This window comes from Phalangium opilio, unplaced genomic scaffold, assembly GCF_054372755.1.
Source record: "Phalangium opilio isolate 3A_F unplaced genomic scaffold, DU_Popi_V2 ptg000095l_1, whole genome shotgun sequence".
In the NCBI taxonomy this organism is placed as follows: domain Eukaryota; kingdom Metazoa; phylum Arthropoda; class Arachnida; order Opiliones; family Phalangiidae; genus Phalangium; species Phalangium opilio.
Genome location: NW_028324200.1, coordinates 3,724,392 through 3,737,751, shown reverse-complemented (window position 1 = coordinate 3,737,751; position 13,360 = coordinate 3,724,392). Strand labels below are relative to the sequence as shown.

Sequence of the window (13,360 nt, the reverse complement as noted above, 5' to 3'; positions counted from 1 at the left end):
CTCTCTTTGCTTTTCTCATATCTGTTGGATTTTAAAAAAGGAAACTAAAGTGTAAAAGACAATGGCACGCAGTGTTCCTAAGTGGTCTCCCTCCCAAGTACTGACTGCGCTCGACGCTGCTTAACTTCGGTGATCGGACGAGAACCGGTGTTTTCAGCGTGATATGGCCGTTGCCGAGAACTTTAGTTAATAATTCGAATTTAAAACTTATTAGACAAATTACCCTTCTCCATGTTTTTTTTAAAAAAAGGAAACTCTCTTTGCTTTTCTCATATCTGTTGGATTTTAAAAAAGGAAACTAAAGCGTAAAAGACAACGGCACGCAGTGTTCCTAAGTGGTCTCCCTCCCAAGTACTGACTGCGCTCGACGCTGCTTAACTTCGGTGATCGGACGAGAACCGGTGTTTTCAGCGTGATATGGCCGTTGCCGAGAACTGTGGTTAGTTATTCGAATTTAAAACTAATTAGACAAATTACCCTTCTGCATGTTTGAAAAAAAAAGAAACTCTGTTTGCTTTTCTCATATCTGGTGGATTTTAAAAAAGGAAACTACACTGTAAAAGACAACGGCACGCAGTGTTCCTAATTGGTCTCCCTCCCAAGTACTGACTGCGCTTGACGCTGCTTAATTTCGGTGATCGGACGAGAACCGGTGTTTTCAGCGTGATATGGCCGTTGCCGAGAACTTTAGTTAGTTATTCGAATTTAAAACTAATTTGACAAATTACCCTTCTGCATGTTTGAAAAAAAAGAAACTCTGTTTGCTTTTCTCTTATCTGGTGGATTTTAAAAAAGGAAACTACACTGTAAAAGACAACGGCACGCAGTGTTCCTAAGTAGTCTCCCTCCCAAGTACTGACTGCGCTCGACGCTGCTTAACTTCGGTGATCGGACGAGAACCGGTGTTTTCAGCGTGATATGGCCGTTGCCGAGAACTTTAGTTAGTTATTCGAATTTAAAACTAATTTGACAAATTAACTTTCTGCATGTTTGAAAAAAAAGAAACTCTGTTTGCTTTTCTCATATCTGGTGGATTTTAAAAAAGGAAACTACACTGTAAAAGACAACGGCACGCAGTGTTCCTAATTGGTCTCCCTCCCAAGTACTGACTGCGCTTGACGCTGCTTAATTTCGGTGATCGGACGAGAACCGGTGTTTTCAGCGTGATATGGCCGTTGCCGAGAACTTTAGTTAGTTATTCGAATTTAAAACTAATTTGACAAATTACCCTTCTGCATGTTTGAAAAAAAAGAAACTCTGTTTGCTTTTCTCTTATCTGGTGGATTTTAAAAAAGGAAACTACACTGTAAAAGACAACGGCACGCAGTGTTCCTAAGTGGTCTCCCTCCCAAGTACTGACTGCGCTCGACGCTGCTTAACTTCGGTGATCGGACGAGAACCGGTGTTTTCAGCGTGATATGGCCGTTGCCGAGAACTTTAGTTAGTTATTCGAATTTAAAACTTATTAGACAAATTACCCTTCTCCATGTTTTTTAAAAAAAAGGAAACTCTCTTTGCTTTTCTCATATCTGTTGGATTTTAAAAAAGGAAACTAAAGTGTAAAAGACAACGGCACGCAGTGTTCCTAAGTGGTCTCCCTCCCAAGTACTGACTGCGCTTGACGCTGCTTAACTTCGGTGATCGGACGAGAACCGGTGTTTTCAGCGTGATATGGCCGTTGCCGAGAACTTTAGTTAGTTATTCGAATTTAAAACTAATTTGACAAATTACCCTTCTGCATGTTTGAAAAAAAAAGAAACTCTGTTTGCTTTTCTCATATCTGGTGGATTTTAAAAAAGGAAACAACACTGTAAAAGACAACGGCACGCAGTGTTCCTAAGTGGTCTCCCTCCCAAGTACTGACTGCGCTCAACGCTGCTTAACTTCGGTGATCGGACGAGAACCGGTGTTTTCAGCGTGATATGGCCGTTGCCGAGAACTTTAGTTAGTTATTCGAATTTAAAACTAATTTGACAAATTAACTTTCTGCATGTTTGAAAAAAAAGAAACTCTGTTTGCTTTTCTCATATCTGGTGGATTTTAAAAAAGGAAACTACACTGTAAAAGACAACGGCACGCAGTGTTCCTAAGTGGTCTCCCTCCCAAGTACTGACTGCGCTCGACGCTGCTTAACTTCGAAGATCGGACGAGAACCGGTGTTTTCAGCGTGATATGGCCGTTGCCGAGAACTTTAGTTAGTTATTCGAATTTAAAACTAATTTGACAAATTACCCTTCTGCATGTTTGAAAAAAAAGAAACTCTGTTTGCTTTTCTCATATCTGGTGGATTTTAAAAAAGGAAACTAAACTGTAAAAGACAACGGCACGCAGTATTCCTAAGTGGTCTCCCTCCCAAGTACTGACTGCGTTCGACGCTGCTTAACTTCGGTGATCGGACGAGAACCGGTGTTTTCAGCGTGATATGGCCGTTGCCGAGACCTTTAGTTAATAATTCGAATTTAAAACTTATTAGACAAATTACCCTTCTCCATGTTTTTTTAAAAAAAAGGAAACTCTCTTTGCTTTTCTCATATCTGTTGGATTTTAAAAAAGGAAACTAAAGTGTAAAAGACAACGGCACGCAGTGTTCCTAAGTGGTCTCCCTCCCAAGTACTGACTGCGCTCAACGCTGCTTAACTTCGGTGATCGGACGAGAACCGGTGTTTTCAGCGTGATATGGCCGTTGCCGAGAACTTTAGTTAGTTATTCGAATTTAAAACTAATTTGACAAATTAACTTTCTGCATGTTTGAAAAAAAAGAAACTCTGTTTGCTTTTCTCATATCTGGTGGATTTTAAAAAAGGAAACTACACTGTAAAAGACAACGGCACGCAGTGTTCCTAAGTGGTCTCCCTCCCAAGTACTGACTGCGCTTGACGCTGCTTAATTTCGGTGATCGGACGAGAACCGGTGTTTTCAGCGTGATATGGCCGTTGCCGAGAACTTTAGTTAGTTATTCGAATTTAAAACTAATTTGACAAATTACCCTTCTGCATGTTTGAAAAAAAAGAAACTCTGTTTGCTTTTCTCTTATCTGGTGGATTTTAAAAAAGGAAACTACACTGTAAAAGACAACGGCACGCAGTGTTCCTAAGTAGTCTCCCTCCCAAGTACTGACTGCGCTCGACGCTGCTTAACTTCGGTGATCGGACGAGAACCGGTGTTTTCAGCGTGATATGGCCGTTGCCGAGAACTTTAGTTAGTTATTCGAATTTATAACTAATTTGACAAATTAACTTTCTGCATGTTTGAAAAAAAAAGAAACTCTGTTTGCTTTTCTCATATCTGGTGGATTTTAAAAAAGGAAACTACACTGTAAAAGACAACGGCACGCAGTGTTCCTAATTGGTCTCCCTCCCAAGTACTGACTGCGCTTGACGCTGCTTAATTTCGGTGATCGGACGAGAACCGGTGTTTTCAGCGTGATATGGCCGTTGCCGAGAACTTTAGTTAGTTATTCGAATTTAAAACTAATTTGACAAATTACCCTTCTGCATGTTTGAAAAAAAAGAAACTCTGTTTGCTTTTCTCTTATCTGGTGGATTTTAAAAAAGGAAACTACACTGTAAAAGACAACGGCACGCAGTGTTCCTAAGTGGTCTCCCTCCCAAGTACTGACTGCGCTCGACGCTGCTTAACTTCGGTGATCGGACGAGAACCGGTGTTTTCAGCGTGATATGGCCGTTGCCGAGAACTTTAGTTAGTTATTCGAATTTAAAACTTATTAGACAAATTACCCTTCTCCATGTTTTTTAAAAAAAAGGAAACTCTCTTTGCTTTTCTCATATCTGTTGGATTTTAAAAAAGGAAACTAAAGTGTAAAAGACAACGGCACGCAGTGTTCCTAAGTGGTCTCCCTCCCAAGTACTGACTGCGCTTGACGCTGCTTAACTTCGGTGATCGGACGAGAACCGGTGTTTTCAGCGTGATATGGCCGTTGCCGAGAACTTTAGTTAGTTATTCGAATTTAAAACTAATTTGACAAATTACCCTTCTGCATGTTTGAAAAAAAAGAAACTCTGTTTGCTTTTCTCATATCTGGTGGATTTTAAAAAAGGAAACAACACTGTAAAAGACAACGGCACGCAGTGTTCCTAAGTGGTCTCCCTCCCAAGTACTGACTGCGCTCAACGCTGCTTAACTTCGGTGATCGGACGAGAACCGGTGTTTTCAGCGTGATATGGCCGTTGCCGAGAACTTTAGTTAGTTATTCGAATTTAAAACTAATTTGACAAATTAACTTTCTGCATGTTTGAAAAAAAAGAAACTCTGTTTGCTTTTCTCATATCTGGTGGATTTTAAAAAAGGAAACTACACTGTAAAAGACAACGGCACGCAGTGTTCCTAAGTGGTCTCCCTCCCAAGTACTGACTGCGCTCGACGCTGCTTAACTTCGAAGATCGGACGAGAACCGGTGTTTTCAGCGTGATATGGCCGTTGCCGAGAACTTTAGTTAGTTATTCGAATTTAAAACTAATTTGACAAATTACCCTTCTGCATGTTTGAAAAAAAAGAAACTCTGTTTGCTTTTCTCATATCTGGTGGATTTTAAAAAAGGAAACTAAACTGTAAAAGACAACGGCACGCAGTATTCCTAAGTGGTCTCCCTCCCAAGTACTGACTGCGTTCGACGCTGCTTAACTTCGGTGATCGGACGAGAACCGGTGTTTTCAGCGTGATATGGCCGTTGCCGAGACCTTTAGTTAATAATTCGAATTTAAAACTTATTAGACAAATTACCCTTCTCCATGTTTTTTTAAAAAAAAGGAAACTCTCTTTGCTTTTCTCATATCTGTTGGATTTTAAAAAAGGAAACTAAAGTGTAAAAGACAACGGCACGCAGTGTTCCTAAGTGGTCTCCCTCCCAAGTACTGACTGCGCTTGACGCTGCTTAACTTCGGTGATCGGACGAGAACCGGTGTTTTCAGCGTGATATGGCCGTTGCCGAGAACTTTAGTTAGTTATTCGAATTTAAAACTAATTTGACAAATTACCCTTCTGCATGTTTGAAAAAAAAGAAACTCTGTTTGCTTTTCTCATATCTGGTGGATTTTAAAAAAGGAAACAACACTGTAAAAGACAACGGCACGCAGTGTTCCTAAGTGGTCTCCCTCCCAAGTACTGACTGCGCTCGACGCTGCTTAACTTCGAAGATCGGACGAGAACCGGTGTTTTCAGCGTGATATGGCCGTTGCCGAGAACTTTAGTTAGTTATTCGAATTTAAAACTAATTTGACAAATTGCCCTTCTGCATGTTTGAAAAAAAAGAAACTCTGTTTGCTTTTCTCATATCTGATGGATTTTAAAAAAGGAAACTAAAGTGTAAAAGACAATGGCACGCAGTGTTCCTAAGTGGTCTCCCTCCCAAGTACTGACTGCGCTCGACGCTGCTTAACTTCGGTGATCGGACGAGAACCGGTGTTTTCAGCGTGATATGGCCGTTGCCGAGAACTGTGGTTAGTTATTCGAATTTAAAACTAATTAGACAAATTACCCTTCTGCATGTTTGAAAAAAAAGAAACTCTGTTTGCTTTTCTCATATCTGTTGGATTTTAAAAAAGGAAACTAAAGTGTAAAAGACAACGGCACGCAGTGTTCCTAAGTGGTCTCCCTCCCAAGTACTGACTGCGCTTGACGCTGCTTAACTTCGGTGATCGGACGAGAACCGGTGTTTTCAGCGTGATATATCCGTTGCCGAGAACTTTAGTTAGTTATTCGAATTTAAAACTAATTTGACAAATTACCCTTCTGCATGTTTGAAAAAAAAGAAACTCTGTTTGCTTTTCTCATATCTGGTGGATTTTAAAAAAGGAAACAACACTGTAAAAGACAACGGCACGCAGTGTTCCTAAGTGGTCTCCCTCCCAAGTACTGACTGCGCTCAACGCTGCTTAACTTCGGTGATCGGACGAGAACCGGTGTTTTCAGCGTGATATGGCCGTTGCCGAGAACTTTAGTTAGTTATTCGAATTTAAAACTAATTTGACAAATTGCCCTTCTGCATGTTTGAAAAAAAAGAAACTCTGTTTGCTTTTCTCTTATCTGGTGGATTTTAAAAAAGGAAACTACACTGTAAAAGACAACGGCACGCAGTGTTCCTAAGTGGTCTCCCTCCCAAGTACTGACTGCGCTCGACGCTGCTTAACTTCGGTGATCGGACGAGAACCGGTGTTTTCAGCGTGATATGGCCGTTGCCGAGAACTTTAGTTAGTTATTCGAATTTAAAACTAATTTGACAAATTAACTTTCTGCATGTTTGAAAAAAAAAGAAATTCTGTTTGCTTTTCTCATATCTGGTGGATTTTAAAAAAGGAAACTACACTGTAAAAGACAACGGCACGCAGTGTTCCTAAGTGGTCTCCCTCCCAAGTACTGACTGCGCTCGACGCTGCTTAACTTCGAAGATCGGACGAGAACCGGTGTTTTCAGCGTGATATGGCCGTTGCCGAGAACTTTAGTTAGTTATTCGAATTTAAAACTAATTTGACAAATTACCCTTCTGCATGTTTGAAAAAAAAGAAACTCTGTTTGCTTTTCTCATATCTTGTGGATTTTAAAAAAGGAAAGTACACTGTAAAAGACAACGGCACGCAGTGTTCCTAAGTGGTCTCCCTCCCAAGTACTGACTGCGCTCGACGCTGCTTAACTTCGGTGATCGGACGAGAACCGGTGTTTTCAGCGTGATATGGCCGTCGCCGAGACCTTTAGTTAATAATTCGAATTTAAAACTTATTAGACAAATTACCCTTCTCCATGTTTTTTTAAAAAAAAAGGAAACTCTCTTTGCTTTTCTCATATCTGATGGATTTTAAAAAAGGAAACTAAAGTGTAAAAGACGATGGCACGCAGTGTTCCTAAGTGGTGTCCCTCCCAAGTACTGACTGCGCTCGACGCTGCTTAACTTCGGTGATCGGACGAGAACCGGTGTTTTCAGCGTGATATGGCCGTTGCCGAGACCTTTAGTTAATAATTCGAATTTAAAACTTATTAGACAAATTACCCTTCTCCATGTTTTTTTAAAAAAAAAGGAAACTCTCTTTGCTTTTCTCATATCTGTTGGATTTTAAAAAAGGAAACTAAAGCGTAAAAGACAACGGCACGCAGTGTTCCTAAGTGGTCTCCCTCCCAAGTACTGACTGCGCTCGACGCTGCTTAACTTCGGTGATCGGACGAGAACCGGTGTTTTCAGCGTGATATGGCCGTTGCCGAGAACTGTGGTTAGTTATTCGAATTTAAAACTAATTAGACAAATTACCCTTCTGCATGTTTGAAAAAAAAAGAAACTCTGTTTGCTTTTCTCATATCTGGTGGATTTTAAAAAAGGAAACTACACTGTAAAAGACAACGGCACGCAGTGTTCCTAATTGGTCTCCCTCCCAAGTACTGACTGCGCTTGACGCTGCTTAATTTCGGTGATCGGACGAGAACCGGTGTTTTCAGCGTGATATGGCCGTTGCCGAGAACTTTAGTTAGTTATTCGAATTTAAAACTAATTTGACAAATTACCCTTCTGCATGTTTGAAAAAAAAGAAACTCTGTTTGCTTTTCTCTTATCTGGTGGATTTTAAAAAAGGAAACTACACTGTAAAAGACAACGGCACGCAGTGTTCCTAAGTAGTCTCCCTCCCAAGTACTGACTGCGCTCGACGCTGCTTAACTTCGGTGATCGGACGAGAACCGGTGTTTTCAGCGTGATATGGCCGTTGCCGAGAACTTTAGTTAGTTATTCGAATTTAAAACTAATTTGACAAATTAACTTTCTGCATGTTTGAAAAAAAAAGAAACTCTGTTTGCTTTTCTCATATCTGGTGGATTTTAAAAAAGGAAACTACACTGTAAAAGACAACGGCACGCAGTGTTCCTAATTGGTCTCCCTCCCAAGTACTGACTGCGCTTGACGCTGCTTAATTTCGGTGATCGGACGAGAACCGGTGTTTTCAGCGTGATATGGCCGTTGCCGAGAACTTTAGTTAGTTATTCGAATTTAAAACTAATTTGACAAATTACCCTTCTGCATGTTTGAAAAAAAAGAAACTCTGTTTGCTTTTCTCTTATCTGGTGGATTTTAAAAAAGGAAACTACACTGTAAAAGACAACGGCACGCAGTGTTCCTAAGTGGTCTCCCTCCCAAGTACTGACTGCGCTCGACGCTGCTTAACTTCGGTGATCGGACGAGAACCGGTGCTTTCAGCGCGATATGGCCGTTGCCGAGAACTTTAGTTAGTTATTCGAATTTAAAACTTATTAGACAAATTACCCTTCTCCATGTTTTTTTAAAAAAAAGGAAACTCTCTTTGCTTTTCTCATATCTGTTGGATTTTAAAAAAGGAAACTAAAGTGTAAAAGACAACGGCACGCAGTGTTCCTAAGTGGTCTCCCTCCCAAGTACTGACTGCGCTTGACGCTGCTTAACTTCGGTGATCGGACGAGAACCGGTGTTTTCAGCGTGATATGGCCGTTGCCGAGAACTTTAGTTAGTTATTCGAATTTAAAACTAATTTGACAAATTACCCTTCTGCATGTTTGAAAAAAAAGAAACTCTGTTTGCTTTTCTCATATCTGGTGGATTTTAAAAAAGGAAACAACACTGTAAAAGACAACGGCACGCAGTGTTCCTAAGTGGTCTCCCTCCCAAGTACTGACTGCGCTCATCGCTGCTTAACTTCGGTGATCGGACGAGAACCGGTGTTTTCAGCGTGATATGGCCGTTGCCGAGAACTTTAGTTAGTTATTCGAATTTAAAACTAATTTGACAAATTAACTTTCTGCATGTTTGAAAAAAAAGAAACTCTGTTTGCTTTTCTCATATCTGGTGGATTTTAAAAAAGGAAACTACACTGTAAAAGACAACGGCACGCAGTGTTCCTAAGTGGTCTCCCTCCCAAGTACTGACTGCGCTCGACGCTGCTTAACTTCGAAGATCGGACGAGAACCGGTGTTTTCAGCGTGATATGGCCGTTGCCGAGAACTTTAGTTAGTTATTCGAATTTAAAACTAATTTGACAAATTACCCTTCTGCATGTTTGAAAAAAAAGAAACTCTGTTTGCTTTTCTCATATCTGGTGGATTTTAAAAAAGGAAACTAAACTGTAAAAGACAACGGCACGCAGTATTCCTAAGTGGTCTCCCTCCCAAGTACTGACTGCGTTCGACGCTGCTTAACTTCGGTGATCGGACGAGAACCGGTGTTTTCAGCGTGATATGGCCGTTGCCGAGACCTTTAGTTAATAATTCGAATTTAAAACTTATTAGACAAATTACCCTTCTCCATGTTTTTTTAAAAAAAAGGAAACTCTCTTTGCTTTTCTCATATCTGTTGGATTTTAAAAAAGGAAACTAAAGTGTAAAAGACAACGGCACGCAGTGTTCCTAAGTGGTCTCCCTCCCAAGTACTGACTGCGCTTGACGCTGCTTAACTTCGGTGATCGGACGAGAACCGGTGTTTTCAGCGTGATATGGCCGTTGCCGAGAACTTTAGTTAGTTATTCGAATTTAAAACTACTTTGACAAATTACCCTTCTGCATGTTTGAAAAAAAAGAAACTCTGTTTGCTTTTCTCATATCTGGTGGATTTTAAAAAAGGAAACAACACTGTAAAAGACAACGGCACGCAGTGTTCCTAAGTGGTCTCCCTCCCAAGTACTGACTGCGCTCGACGCTGCTTAACTTCGAAGATCGGACGAGAACCGGTGTTTTCAGCGTGATATGGCCGTTGCCGAGAACTTTAGTTAGTTATTCGAATTTAAAACTAATTTGACAAATTGCCCTTCTGCATGTTTGAAAAAAAAGAAACTCTGTTTGCTTTTCTCATATCTGATGGATTTTAAAAAAGGAAACTAAAGTGTAAAAGACAATGGCACGCAGTGTTCCTAAGTGGTCTCCCTCCCAAGTACTGACTGCGCTCGACGCTGCTTAACTTCGGTGATCGGACGAGAACCGGTGTTTTCAGCGTGATATGGCCGTTGCCGAGAACTGTGGTTAGTTATTCGAATTTAAAACTAATTAGACAAATTACCCTTCTGCATGTTTGAAAAAAAAGAAACTCTGTTTGCTTTTCTCATATCTGTTGGATTTTAAAAAAGGAAACTAAAGTGTAAAAGACAACGGCACGCAGTGTTCCTAAGTGGTCTCCCTCCCAAGTACTGACTGCGCTTGACGCTGCTTAACTTCGGTGATCGGACGAGAACCGGTGTTTTCAGCGTGATATGGCCGTTGCCGAGAACTTTAGTTAGTTATTCGAATTTAAAACTAATTTGACAAATTACCCTTCTGCATGTTTGAAAAAAAAGAAACTCTGTTTGCTTTTCTCATATCTGGTGGATTTTAAAAAAGGAAACAACACTGTAAAAGACAACGGCACGCAGTGTTCCTAAGTGGTCTCCCTCCCAAGTACTGACTGCGCTCAACGCTGCTTAACTTCGGTGATCGGACGAGAACCGGTGTTTTCAGCGTGATATGGCCGTTGCCGAGAACTTTAGTTAGTTATTCGAATTTAAAACTAATTTGACAAATTAACTTTCTGCATGTTTGAAAAAAAAGAAACTCTGTTTGCTTTTCTCATATCTGGTGGATTTTAAAAAAGGAAACTACACTGTAAAAGACAACGGCACGCAGTGTTCCTAAGTGGTCTCCCTCCCAAGTACTGACTGCGCTCGACGCTGCTTAACTTCGGTGATCGGACGAGAACCGGTGTTTTCAGCGTGATATGGCCGTTGCCGAGACCTTTAGTTAATAATTCGAATTTAAAACTTATTAGACAAATTACCCTTCTCCATGTTTTTTTAAAAAAAAGGAAACTCTCTTTGCTTTTCTCATATCTGTTGGATTTTAAAAAAGGAAACTAAAGTGTAAAAGACAACGGCACGCAGTGTTCCTAAGTGGTCTCCCTCCCAAGTACTGACTGCGCTTGACGCTGCTTAACTTCGGTGATCGGACGAGAACCGGTGTTTTCAGCGTGATATGGCCGTTGCCGAGAACTTTAGTTAGTTATTCGAATTTAAAACTAATTTGACAAATTACCCTTCTGCATGTTTGAAAAAAAAGAAACTCTGTTTGCTTTTCTCATATCTGGTGGATTTTAAAAAAGGAAACAACACTGTAAAAGACAACGGCACGCAGTGTTCCTAAGTGGTCTCCCTCCCAAGTACTGACTGCGCTCGACGCTGCTTAACTTCGAAGATCGGACGAGAACCGGTGTTTTCAGCGTGATATGGCCGTTGCCGAGAACTTTAGTTAGTTATTCGAATTTAAAACTAATTTGACAAATTGCCCTTCTGCATGTTTGAAAAAAAAGAAACTCTGTTTGCTTTTCTCATATCTGATGGATTTTAAAAAAGGAAACTAAAGTGTAAAAGACAATGGCACGCAGTGTTCCTAAGTGGTCTCCCTCCCAAGTACTGACTGCGCTCGACGCTGCTTAACTTCGGTGATCGGACGAGAACCGGTGTTTTCAGCGTGATATGGCCGTTGCCGAGAACTGTGGTTAGTTATTCGAATTTAAAACTAATTAGACAAATTACCCTTCTGCATGTTTGAAAAAAAAGAAACTCTGTTTGCTTTTCTCATATCTGGTGTATTTTAAAAAAGGAAACTACACTGTAAAAGACAACGGCACGCAGTGTTCCTAATTGGTCTCCCTCCCAAGTACTGACTGCGCTTGACGCTGCTTAACTACGGTGATCGGACGAGAACCGGTGTTTTCAGCGTGATATGGCCGTTGCCGAGAACTTTAGTTAGTTATTCGAATTTAAAACTAATTTGACAAATTACCCTTCTGCATGTTTGAAAGATAAGAAACTCTGTTTGCTTTTCTCATATCTTGGTGATTTTAAAAAAGGAAACTACACTGTAAAAGACAACGGCACGCAGAGTTCCTAAGTGGTCTCCCTCCCAAGTACTGACTGCGCTCGACGCTGCTTAACTTCGGTGATCGGACGAGAACCGGTGTTTTCAGCGTGATATGGCCGTCGCCGAGACCTTTAGTTAATAATTCGAATTTAAAACTTATTAGACAAATTACCCTTCTCCATGTTTTTTTTAAAAAAAGGAAACTCTCTTTGCTTTTCTCATATCTGTTGGATTTTAAAAAAGGAAACTACACTGTAAAAGACAACGGCACGCAGTGTTCCTAAGTGGTCTCCCTCCCAAGTACTGACTACGCTTGACGCTGCTTTATTTCGGTGATCGGACGAGAACCGGTGTTTTCAGCGTGATATGGCCGTCGCCGAGATTTTTAGTTAGTTATTCGAATTTAAAACTAATTTGACAAATTACCCTTCTGCATGTTTGAAAGATAAGAAACTCTGTTTGCTTTTCTCATATCTGGTGGATTTTAAAAAAGGAAACTACACTGTAAAAGACAACGGCACGCAGTGTTCCTAAGTGGTCTCCCTCCCAAGTACTGACAGCCCTCGACGCTGCTTAACTTCGGTGATCGGACGAGAACCGGTGTTTTCAGCGTGATATGGCCGTTACCGAGAACTTTAGTTAGTTATTCGAATTTAAAACTAATTTGACAAATTACCCTTCTGCATGTTTGAAAAAAAAGAAACTCTGTTTGCTTTTCTCATACCTGGTGGATTTTAAAAAAGGAAACTACACTGTAAAAGACAACGGCACGCAGTGTTCCTAATTGGTCTCCCTCCCAAGTACTGACTGCGCTTGACGCTGCTTAACTTCGGTGATCGGACGAGAACCGGTGTTTTCAGCGTGATATGGCCGTTGCCGAGAACTTTAGTTAGTTATTCGAATTTAAAACTAATTTGACAAATTACCCTTCTGCATGTTTGAAAGATAAGAAACTCTGTTTGCTTTTCTCATATCTGGTGGATTTTAAAAAAGGAAACTACACTGTAAAAGACAACGGCACGCAGTGTTCCTAAGTGGTCTCCCTCCCAAGTACTGACTGCGCTCGACGCTGCTTAACTTCGGTGATCGGACGAGAACCGGTGTTTTCAGCGTGATATGGCCGTTGCCGAGAACTTTAGTTAATAATTCGAATTTAAAACTTATTAGACAAATTACCCTTCTCCATGTTTTTTTAAAAAAAAGGAAACTCTCTTTGCTTTTCTCATATCTGATGGATTTTAAAAAAGGAAACTAAAGTGTAAAAGACAACGGCACGCAGTGTTCCTAAGTGGTCTCCCTCCCAAGTACTGACTGCGCTCGACGCTGCTTAACTTCGGTGATCGGACGAGAACCGGTGTTTTCAGCGTGATATGGCCGTTGCCGAGAACTGTGGTTAGTTATTCGAATTTAAAACTAATTAGACAAATTACCCTTCTGCATGTTTGAAAAAAAAAGAAACTCTGTTTGCTTTTCTCATATCTGGTGGATTTTAAAAAAGGAAACTACACTGTAA

General features: G+C 40.7%; 43 non-coding genes and 10 pseudogenes across 43 annotated transcripts; all 53 read right to left on the bottom strand.

Moving 5' to 3' along the window:
• Positions 1-56: 56 nt before the first annotated feature.
• LOC149636958 (5S ribosomal RNA) lies at positions 57-175 on the bottom strand. The gene has a single exon (XR_016372755.1). It is a non-coding gene; the product is annotated as a 5S ribosomal RNA (ribosomal RNA).
• Positions 176-310: 135 nt separating this feature from the next.
• Positions 311-429, bottom strand: LOC149636957 (5S ribosomal RNA). Its single transcript, XR_016373329.1, has one exon. It is a non-coding gene; the product is annotated as a 5S ribosomal RNA (ribosomal RNA).
• Positions 430-561: 132 nt separating this feature from the next.
• LOC149636956 (5S ribosomal RNA) lies at positions 562-680 on the bottom strand (annotated as a pseudogene).
• A 131-nt stretch (positions 681-811) lies between these two features.
• Positions 812-930, bottom strand: LOC149636955 (5S ribosomal RNA). The gene has a single exon (XR_016372504.1). It is a non-coding gene; the product is annotated as a 5S ribosomal RNA (ribosomal RNA).
• Positions 931-1,061: 131 nt separating this feature from the next.
• LOC149636954 (5S ribosomal RNA) lies at positions 1,062-1,180 on the bottom strand (annotated as a pseudogene).
• A 131-nt stretch (positions 1,181-1,311) lies between these two features.
• On the bottom strand, positions 1,312-1,430 carry LOC149636953 (5S ribosomal RNA). Its single transcript, XR_016373328.1, has one exon. It is a non-coding gene; the product is annotated as a 5S ribosomal RNA (ribosomal RNA).
• Positions 1,431-1,564: 134 nt separating this feature from the next.
• Positions 1,565-1,683, bottom strand: LOC149636952 (5S ribosomal RNA). The gene has a single exon (XR_016372697.1). It is a non-coding gene; the product is annotated as a 5S ribosomal RNA (ribosomal RNA).
• A 132-nt stretch (positions 1,684-1,815) lies between these two features.
• On the bottom strand, positions 1,816-1,934 carry LOC149636951 (5S ribosomal RNA). The gene has a single exon (XR_016372476.1). It is a non-coding gene; the product is annotated as a 5S ribosomal RNA (ribosomal RNA).
• A 131-nt stretch (positions 1,935-2,065) lies between these two features.
• On the bottom strand, positions 2,066-2,184 carry LOC149636950 (5S ribosomal RNA). The gene has a single exon (XR_016373070.1). It is a non-coding gene; the product is annotated as a 5S ribosomal RNA (ribosomal RNA).
• Positions 2,185-2,315: 131 nt separating this feature from the next.
• On the bottom strand, positions 2,316-2,434 carry LOC149636949 (5S ribosomal RNA). The gene has a single exon (XR_016373548.1). It is a non-coding gene; the product is annotated as a 5S ribosomal RNA (ribosomal RNA).
• Positions 2,435-2,569: 135 nt separating this feature from the next.
• LOC149636948 (5S ribosomal RNA) lies at positions 2,570-2,688 on the bottom strand. Its single transcript, XR_016372465.1, has one exon. It is a non-coding gene; the product is annotated as a 5S ribosomal RNA (ribosomal RNA).
• Positions 2,689-2,819: 131 nt separating this feature from the next.
• Positions 2,820-2,938, bottom strand: LOC149636947 (5S ribosomal RNA; annotated as a pseudogene).
• A 131-nt stretch (positions 2,939-3,069) lies between these two features.
• Positions 3,070-3,188, bottom strand: LOC149636946 (5S ribosomal RNA). Its single transcript, XR_016372503.1, has one exon. It is a non-coding gene; the product is annotated as a 5S ribosomal RNA (ribosomal RNA).
• A 132-nt stretch (positions 3,189-3,320) lies between these two features.
• On the bottom strand, positions 3,321-3,439 carry LOC149636945 (5S ribosomal RNA; annotated as a pseudogene).
• Positions 3,440-3,570: 131 nt separating this feature from the next.
• Positions 3,571-3,689, bottom strand: LOC149636944 (5S ribosomal RNA). Its single transcript, XR_016373327.1, has one exon. It is a non-coding gene; the product is annotated as a 5S ribosomal RNA (ribosomal RNA).
• Positions 3,690-3,823: 134 nt separating this feature from the next.
• LOC149636943 (5S ribosomal RNA) lies at positions 3,824-3,942 on the bottom strand. Its single transcript, XR_016372696.1, has one exon. It is a non-coding gene; the product is annotated as a 5S ribosomal RNA (ribosomal RNA).
• A 131-nt stretch (positions 3,943-4,073) lies between these two features.
• On the bottom strand, positions 4,074-4,192 carry LOC149636942 (5S ribosomal RNA). The gene has a single exon (XR_016372454.1). It is a non-coding gene; the product is annotated as a 5S ribosomal RNA (ribosomal RNA).
• Positions 4,193-4,323: 131 nt separating this feature from the next.
• Positions 4,324-4,442, bottom strand: LOC149636941 (5S ribosomal RNA). Its single transcript, XR_016373069.1, has one exon. It is a non-coding gene; the product is annotated as a 5S ribosomal RNA (ribosomal RNA).
• A 131-nt stretch (positions 4,443-4,573) lies between these two features.
• Positions 4,574-4,692, bottom strand: LOC149636940 (5S ribosomal RNA). Its single transcript, XR_016373547.1, has one exon. It is a non-coding gene; the product is annotated as a 5S ribosomal RNA (ribosomal RNA).
• Positions 4,693-4,827: 135 nt separating this feature from the next.
• LOC149636939 (5S ribosomal RNA) lies at positions 4,828-4,946 on the bottom strand. The gene has a single exon (XR_016372695.1). It is a non-coding gene; the product is annotated as a 5S ribosomal RNA (ribosomal RNA).
• Positions 4,947-5,077: 131 nt separating this feature from the next.
• On the bottom strand, positions 5,078-5,196 carry LOC149636938 (5S ribosomal RNA). The gene has a single exon (XR_016373068.1). It is a non-coding gene; the product is annotated as a 5S ribosomal RNA (ribosomal RNA).
• Positions 5,197-5,327: 131 nt separating this feature from the next.
• Positions 5,328-5,446, bottom strand: LOC149636937 (5S ribosomal RNA). Its single transcript, XR_016372754.1, has one exon. It is a non-coding gene; the product is annotated as a 5S ribosomal RNA (ribosomal RNA).
• A 131-nt stretch (positions 5,447-5,577) lies between these two features.
• LOC149636936 (5S ribosomal RNA) lies at positions 5,578-5,696 on the bottom strand (annotated as a pseudogene).
• A 131-nt stretch (positions 5,697-5,827) lies between these two features.
• LOC149636935 (5S ribosomal RNA) lies at positions 5,828-5,946 on the bottom strand. The gene has a single exon (XR_016372443.1). It is a non-coding gene; the product is annotated as a 5S ribosomal RNA (ribosomal RNA).
• Positions 5,947-6,077: 131 nt separating this feature from the next.
• On the bottom strand, positions 6,078-6,196 carry LOC149636934 (5S ribosomal RNA). Its single transcript, XR_016373326.1, has one exon. It is a non-coding gene; the product is annotated as a 5S ribosomal RNA (ribosomal RNA).
• A 132-nt stretch (positions 6,197-6,328) lies between these two features.
• Positions 6,329-6,447, bottom strand: LOC149636933 (5S ribosomal RNA). Its single transcript, XR_016373067.1, has one exon. It is a non-coding gene; the product is annotated as a 5S ribosomal RNA (ribosomal RNA).
• Positions 6,448-6,578: 131 nt separating this feature from the next.
• LOC149636932 (5S ribosomal RNA) lies at positions 6,579-6,697 on the bottom strand. Its single transcript, XR_016373484.1, has one exon. It is a non-coding gene; the product is annotated as a 5S ribosomal RNA (ribosomal RNA).
• A 136-nt stretch (positions 6,698-6,833) lies between these two features.
• Positions 6,834-6,952, bottom strand: LOC149636931 (5S ribosomal RNA; annotated as a pseudogene).
• Positions 6,953-7,088: 136 nt separating this feature from the next.
• Positions 7,089-7,207, bottom strand: LOC149636930 (5S ribosomal RNA). The gene has a single exon (XR_016373325.1). It is a non-coding gene; the product is annotated as a 5S ribosomal RNA (ribosomal RNA).
• A 132-nt stretch (positions 7,208-7,339) lies between these two features.
• On the bottom strand, positions 7,340-7,458 carry LOC149636929 (5S ribosomal RNA; annotated as a pseudogene).
• Positions 7,459-7,589: 131 nt separating this feature from the next.
• LOC149636928 (5S ribosomal RNA) lies at positions 7,590-7,708 on the bottom strand. The gene has a single exon (XR_016372502.1). It is a non-coding gene; the product is annotated as a 5S ribosomal RNA (ribosomal RNA).
• Positions 7,709-7,840: 132 nt separating this feature from the next.
• LOC149636927 (5S ribosomal RNA) lies at positions 7,841-7,959 on the bottom strand (annotated as a pseudogene).
• Positions 7,960-8,090: 131 nt separating this feature from the next.
• Positions 8,091-8,209, bottom strand: LOC149636926 (5S ribosomal RNA). Its single transcript, XR_016373420.1, has one exon. It is a non-coding gene; the product is annotated as a 5S ribosomal RNA (ribosomal RNA).
• Positions 8,210-8,344: 135 nt separating this feature from the next.
• Positions 8,345-8,463, bottom strand: LOC149636925 (5S ribosomal RNA). Its single transcript, XR_016372694.1, has one exon. It is a non-coding gene; the product is annotated as a 5S ribosomal RNA (ribosomal RNA).
• A 131-nt stretch (positions 8,464-8,594) lies between these two features.
• Positions 8,595-8,713, bottom strand: LOC149636924 (5S ribosomal RNA). Its single transcript, XR_016373424.1, has one exon. It is a non-coding gene; the product is annotated as a 5S ribosomal RNA (ribosomal RNA).
• A 131-nt stretch (positions 8,714-8,844) lies between these two features.
• LOC149636923 (5S ribosomal RNA) lies at positions 8,845-8,963 on the bottom strand. Its single transcript, XR_016373066.1, has one exon. It is a non-coding gene; the product is annotated as a 5S ribosomal RNA (ribosomal RNA).
• Positions 8,964-9,094: 131 nt separating this feature from the next.
• Positions 9,095-9,213, bottom strand: LOC149636922 (5S ribosomal RNA). Its single transcript, XR_016373545.1, has one exon. It is a non-coding gene; the product is annotated as a 5S ribosomal RNA (ribosomal RNA).
• Positions 9,214-9,348: 135 nt separating this feature from the next.
• LOC149636921 (5S ribosomal RNA) lies at positions 9,349-9,467 on the bottom strand. The gene has a single exon (XR_016372693.1). It is a non-coding gene; the product is annotated as a 5S ribosomal RNA (ribosomal RNA).
• A 131-nt stretch (positions 9,468-9,598) lies between these two features.
• On the bottom strand, positions 9,599-9,717 carry LOC149636920 (5S ribosomal RNA). Its single transcript, XR_016373065.1, has one exon. It is a non-coding gene; the product is annotated as a 5S ribosomal RNA (ribosomal RNA).
• A 131-nt stretch (positions 9,718-9,848) lies between these two features.
• On the bottom strand, positions 9,849-9,967 carry LOC149636919 (5S ribosomal RNA). Its single transcript, XR_016372753.1, has one exon. It is a non-coding gene; the product is annotated as a 5S ribosomal RNA (ribosomal RNA).
• Positions 9,968-10,098: 131 nt separating this feature from the next.
• On the bottom strand, positions 10,099-10,217 carry LOC149636918 (5S ribosomal RNA). Its single transcript, XR_016372692.1, has one exon. It is a non-coding gene; the product is annotated as a 5S ribosomal RNA (ribosomal RNA).
• A 131-nt stretch (positions 10,218-10,348) lies between these two features.
• LOC149636917 (5S ribosomal RNA) lies at positions 10,349-10,467 on the bottom strand. Its single transcript, XR_016372432.1, has one exon. It is a non-coding gene; the product is annotated as a 5S ribosomal RNA (ribosomal RNA).
• Positions 10,468-10,598: 131 nt separating this feature from the next.
• LOC149636916 (5S ribosomal RNA) lies at positions 10,599-10,717 on the bottom strand. Its single transcript, XR_016373324.1, has one exon. It is a non-coding gene; the product is annotated as a 5S ribosomal RNA (ribosomal RNA).
• Positions 10,718-10,852: 135 nt separating this feature from the next.
• Positions 10,853-10,971, bottom strand: LOC149636915 (5S ribosomal RNA). Its single transcript, XR_016372691.1, has one exon. It is a non-coding gene; the product is annotated as a 5S ribosomal RNA (ribosomal RNA).
• Positions 10,972-11,102: 131 nt separating this feature from the next.
• Positions 11,103-11,221, bottom strand: LOC149636914 (5S ribosomal RNA). The gene has a single exon (XR_016373063.1). It is a non-coding gene; the product is annotated as a 5S ribosomal RNA (ribosomal RNA).
• A 131-nt stretch (positions 11,222-11,352) lies between these two features.
• On the bottom strand, positions 11,353-11,471 carry LOC149636913 (5S ribosomal RNA). Its single transcript, XR_016372752.1, has one exon. It is a non-coding gene; the product is annotated as a 5S ribosomal RNA (ribosomal RNA).
• Positions 11,472-11,602: 131 nt separating this feature from the next.
• LOC149636912 (5S ribosomal RNA) lies at positions 11,603-11,721 on the bottom strand. Its single transcript, XR_016373110.1, has one exon. It is a non-coding gene; the product is annotated as a 5S ribosomal RNA (ribosomal RNA).
• A 131-nt stretch (positions 11,722-11,852) lies between these two features.
• LOC149636911 (5S ribosomal RNA) lies at positions 11,853-11,971 on the bottom strand. The gene has a single exon (XR_016372475.1). It is a non-coding gene; the product is annotated as a 5S ribosomal RNA (ribosomal RNA).
• Positions 11,972-12,106: 135 nt separating this feature from the next.
• On the bottom strand, positions 12,107-12,225 carry LOC149636910 (5S ribosomal RNA; annotated as a pseudogene).
• Positions 12,226-12,356: 131 nt separating this feature from the next.
• Positions 12,357-12,475, bottom strand: LOC149636909 (5S ribosomal RNA; annotated as a pseudogene).
• Positions 12,476-12,606: 131 nt separating this feature from the next.
• LOC149636908 (5S ribosomal RNA) lies at positions 12,607-12,725 on the bottom strand. The gene has a single exon (XR_016372940.1). It is a non-coding gene; the product is annotated as a 5S ribosomal RNA (ribosomal RNA).
• A 131-nt stretch (positions 12,726-12,856) lies between these two features.
• LOC149636907 (5S ribosomal RNA) lies at positions 12,857-12,975 on the bottom strand. Its single transcript, XR_016373323.1, has one exon. It is a non-coding gene; the product is annotated as a 5S ribosomal RNA (ribosomal RNA).
• A 135-nt stretch (positions 12,976-13,110) lies between these two features.
• On the bottom strand, positions 13,111-13,229 carry LOC149636906 (5S ribosomal RNA). Its single transcript, XR_016373322.1, has one exon. It is a non-coding gene; the product is annotated as a 5S ribosomal RNA (ribosomal RNA).
• Positions 13,230-13,360: the final 131 nt, after the last annotated feature.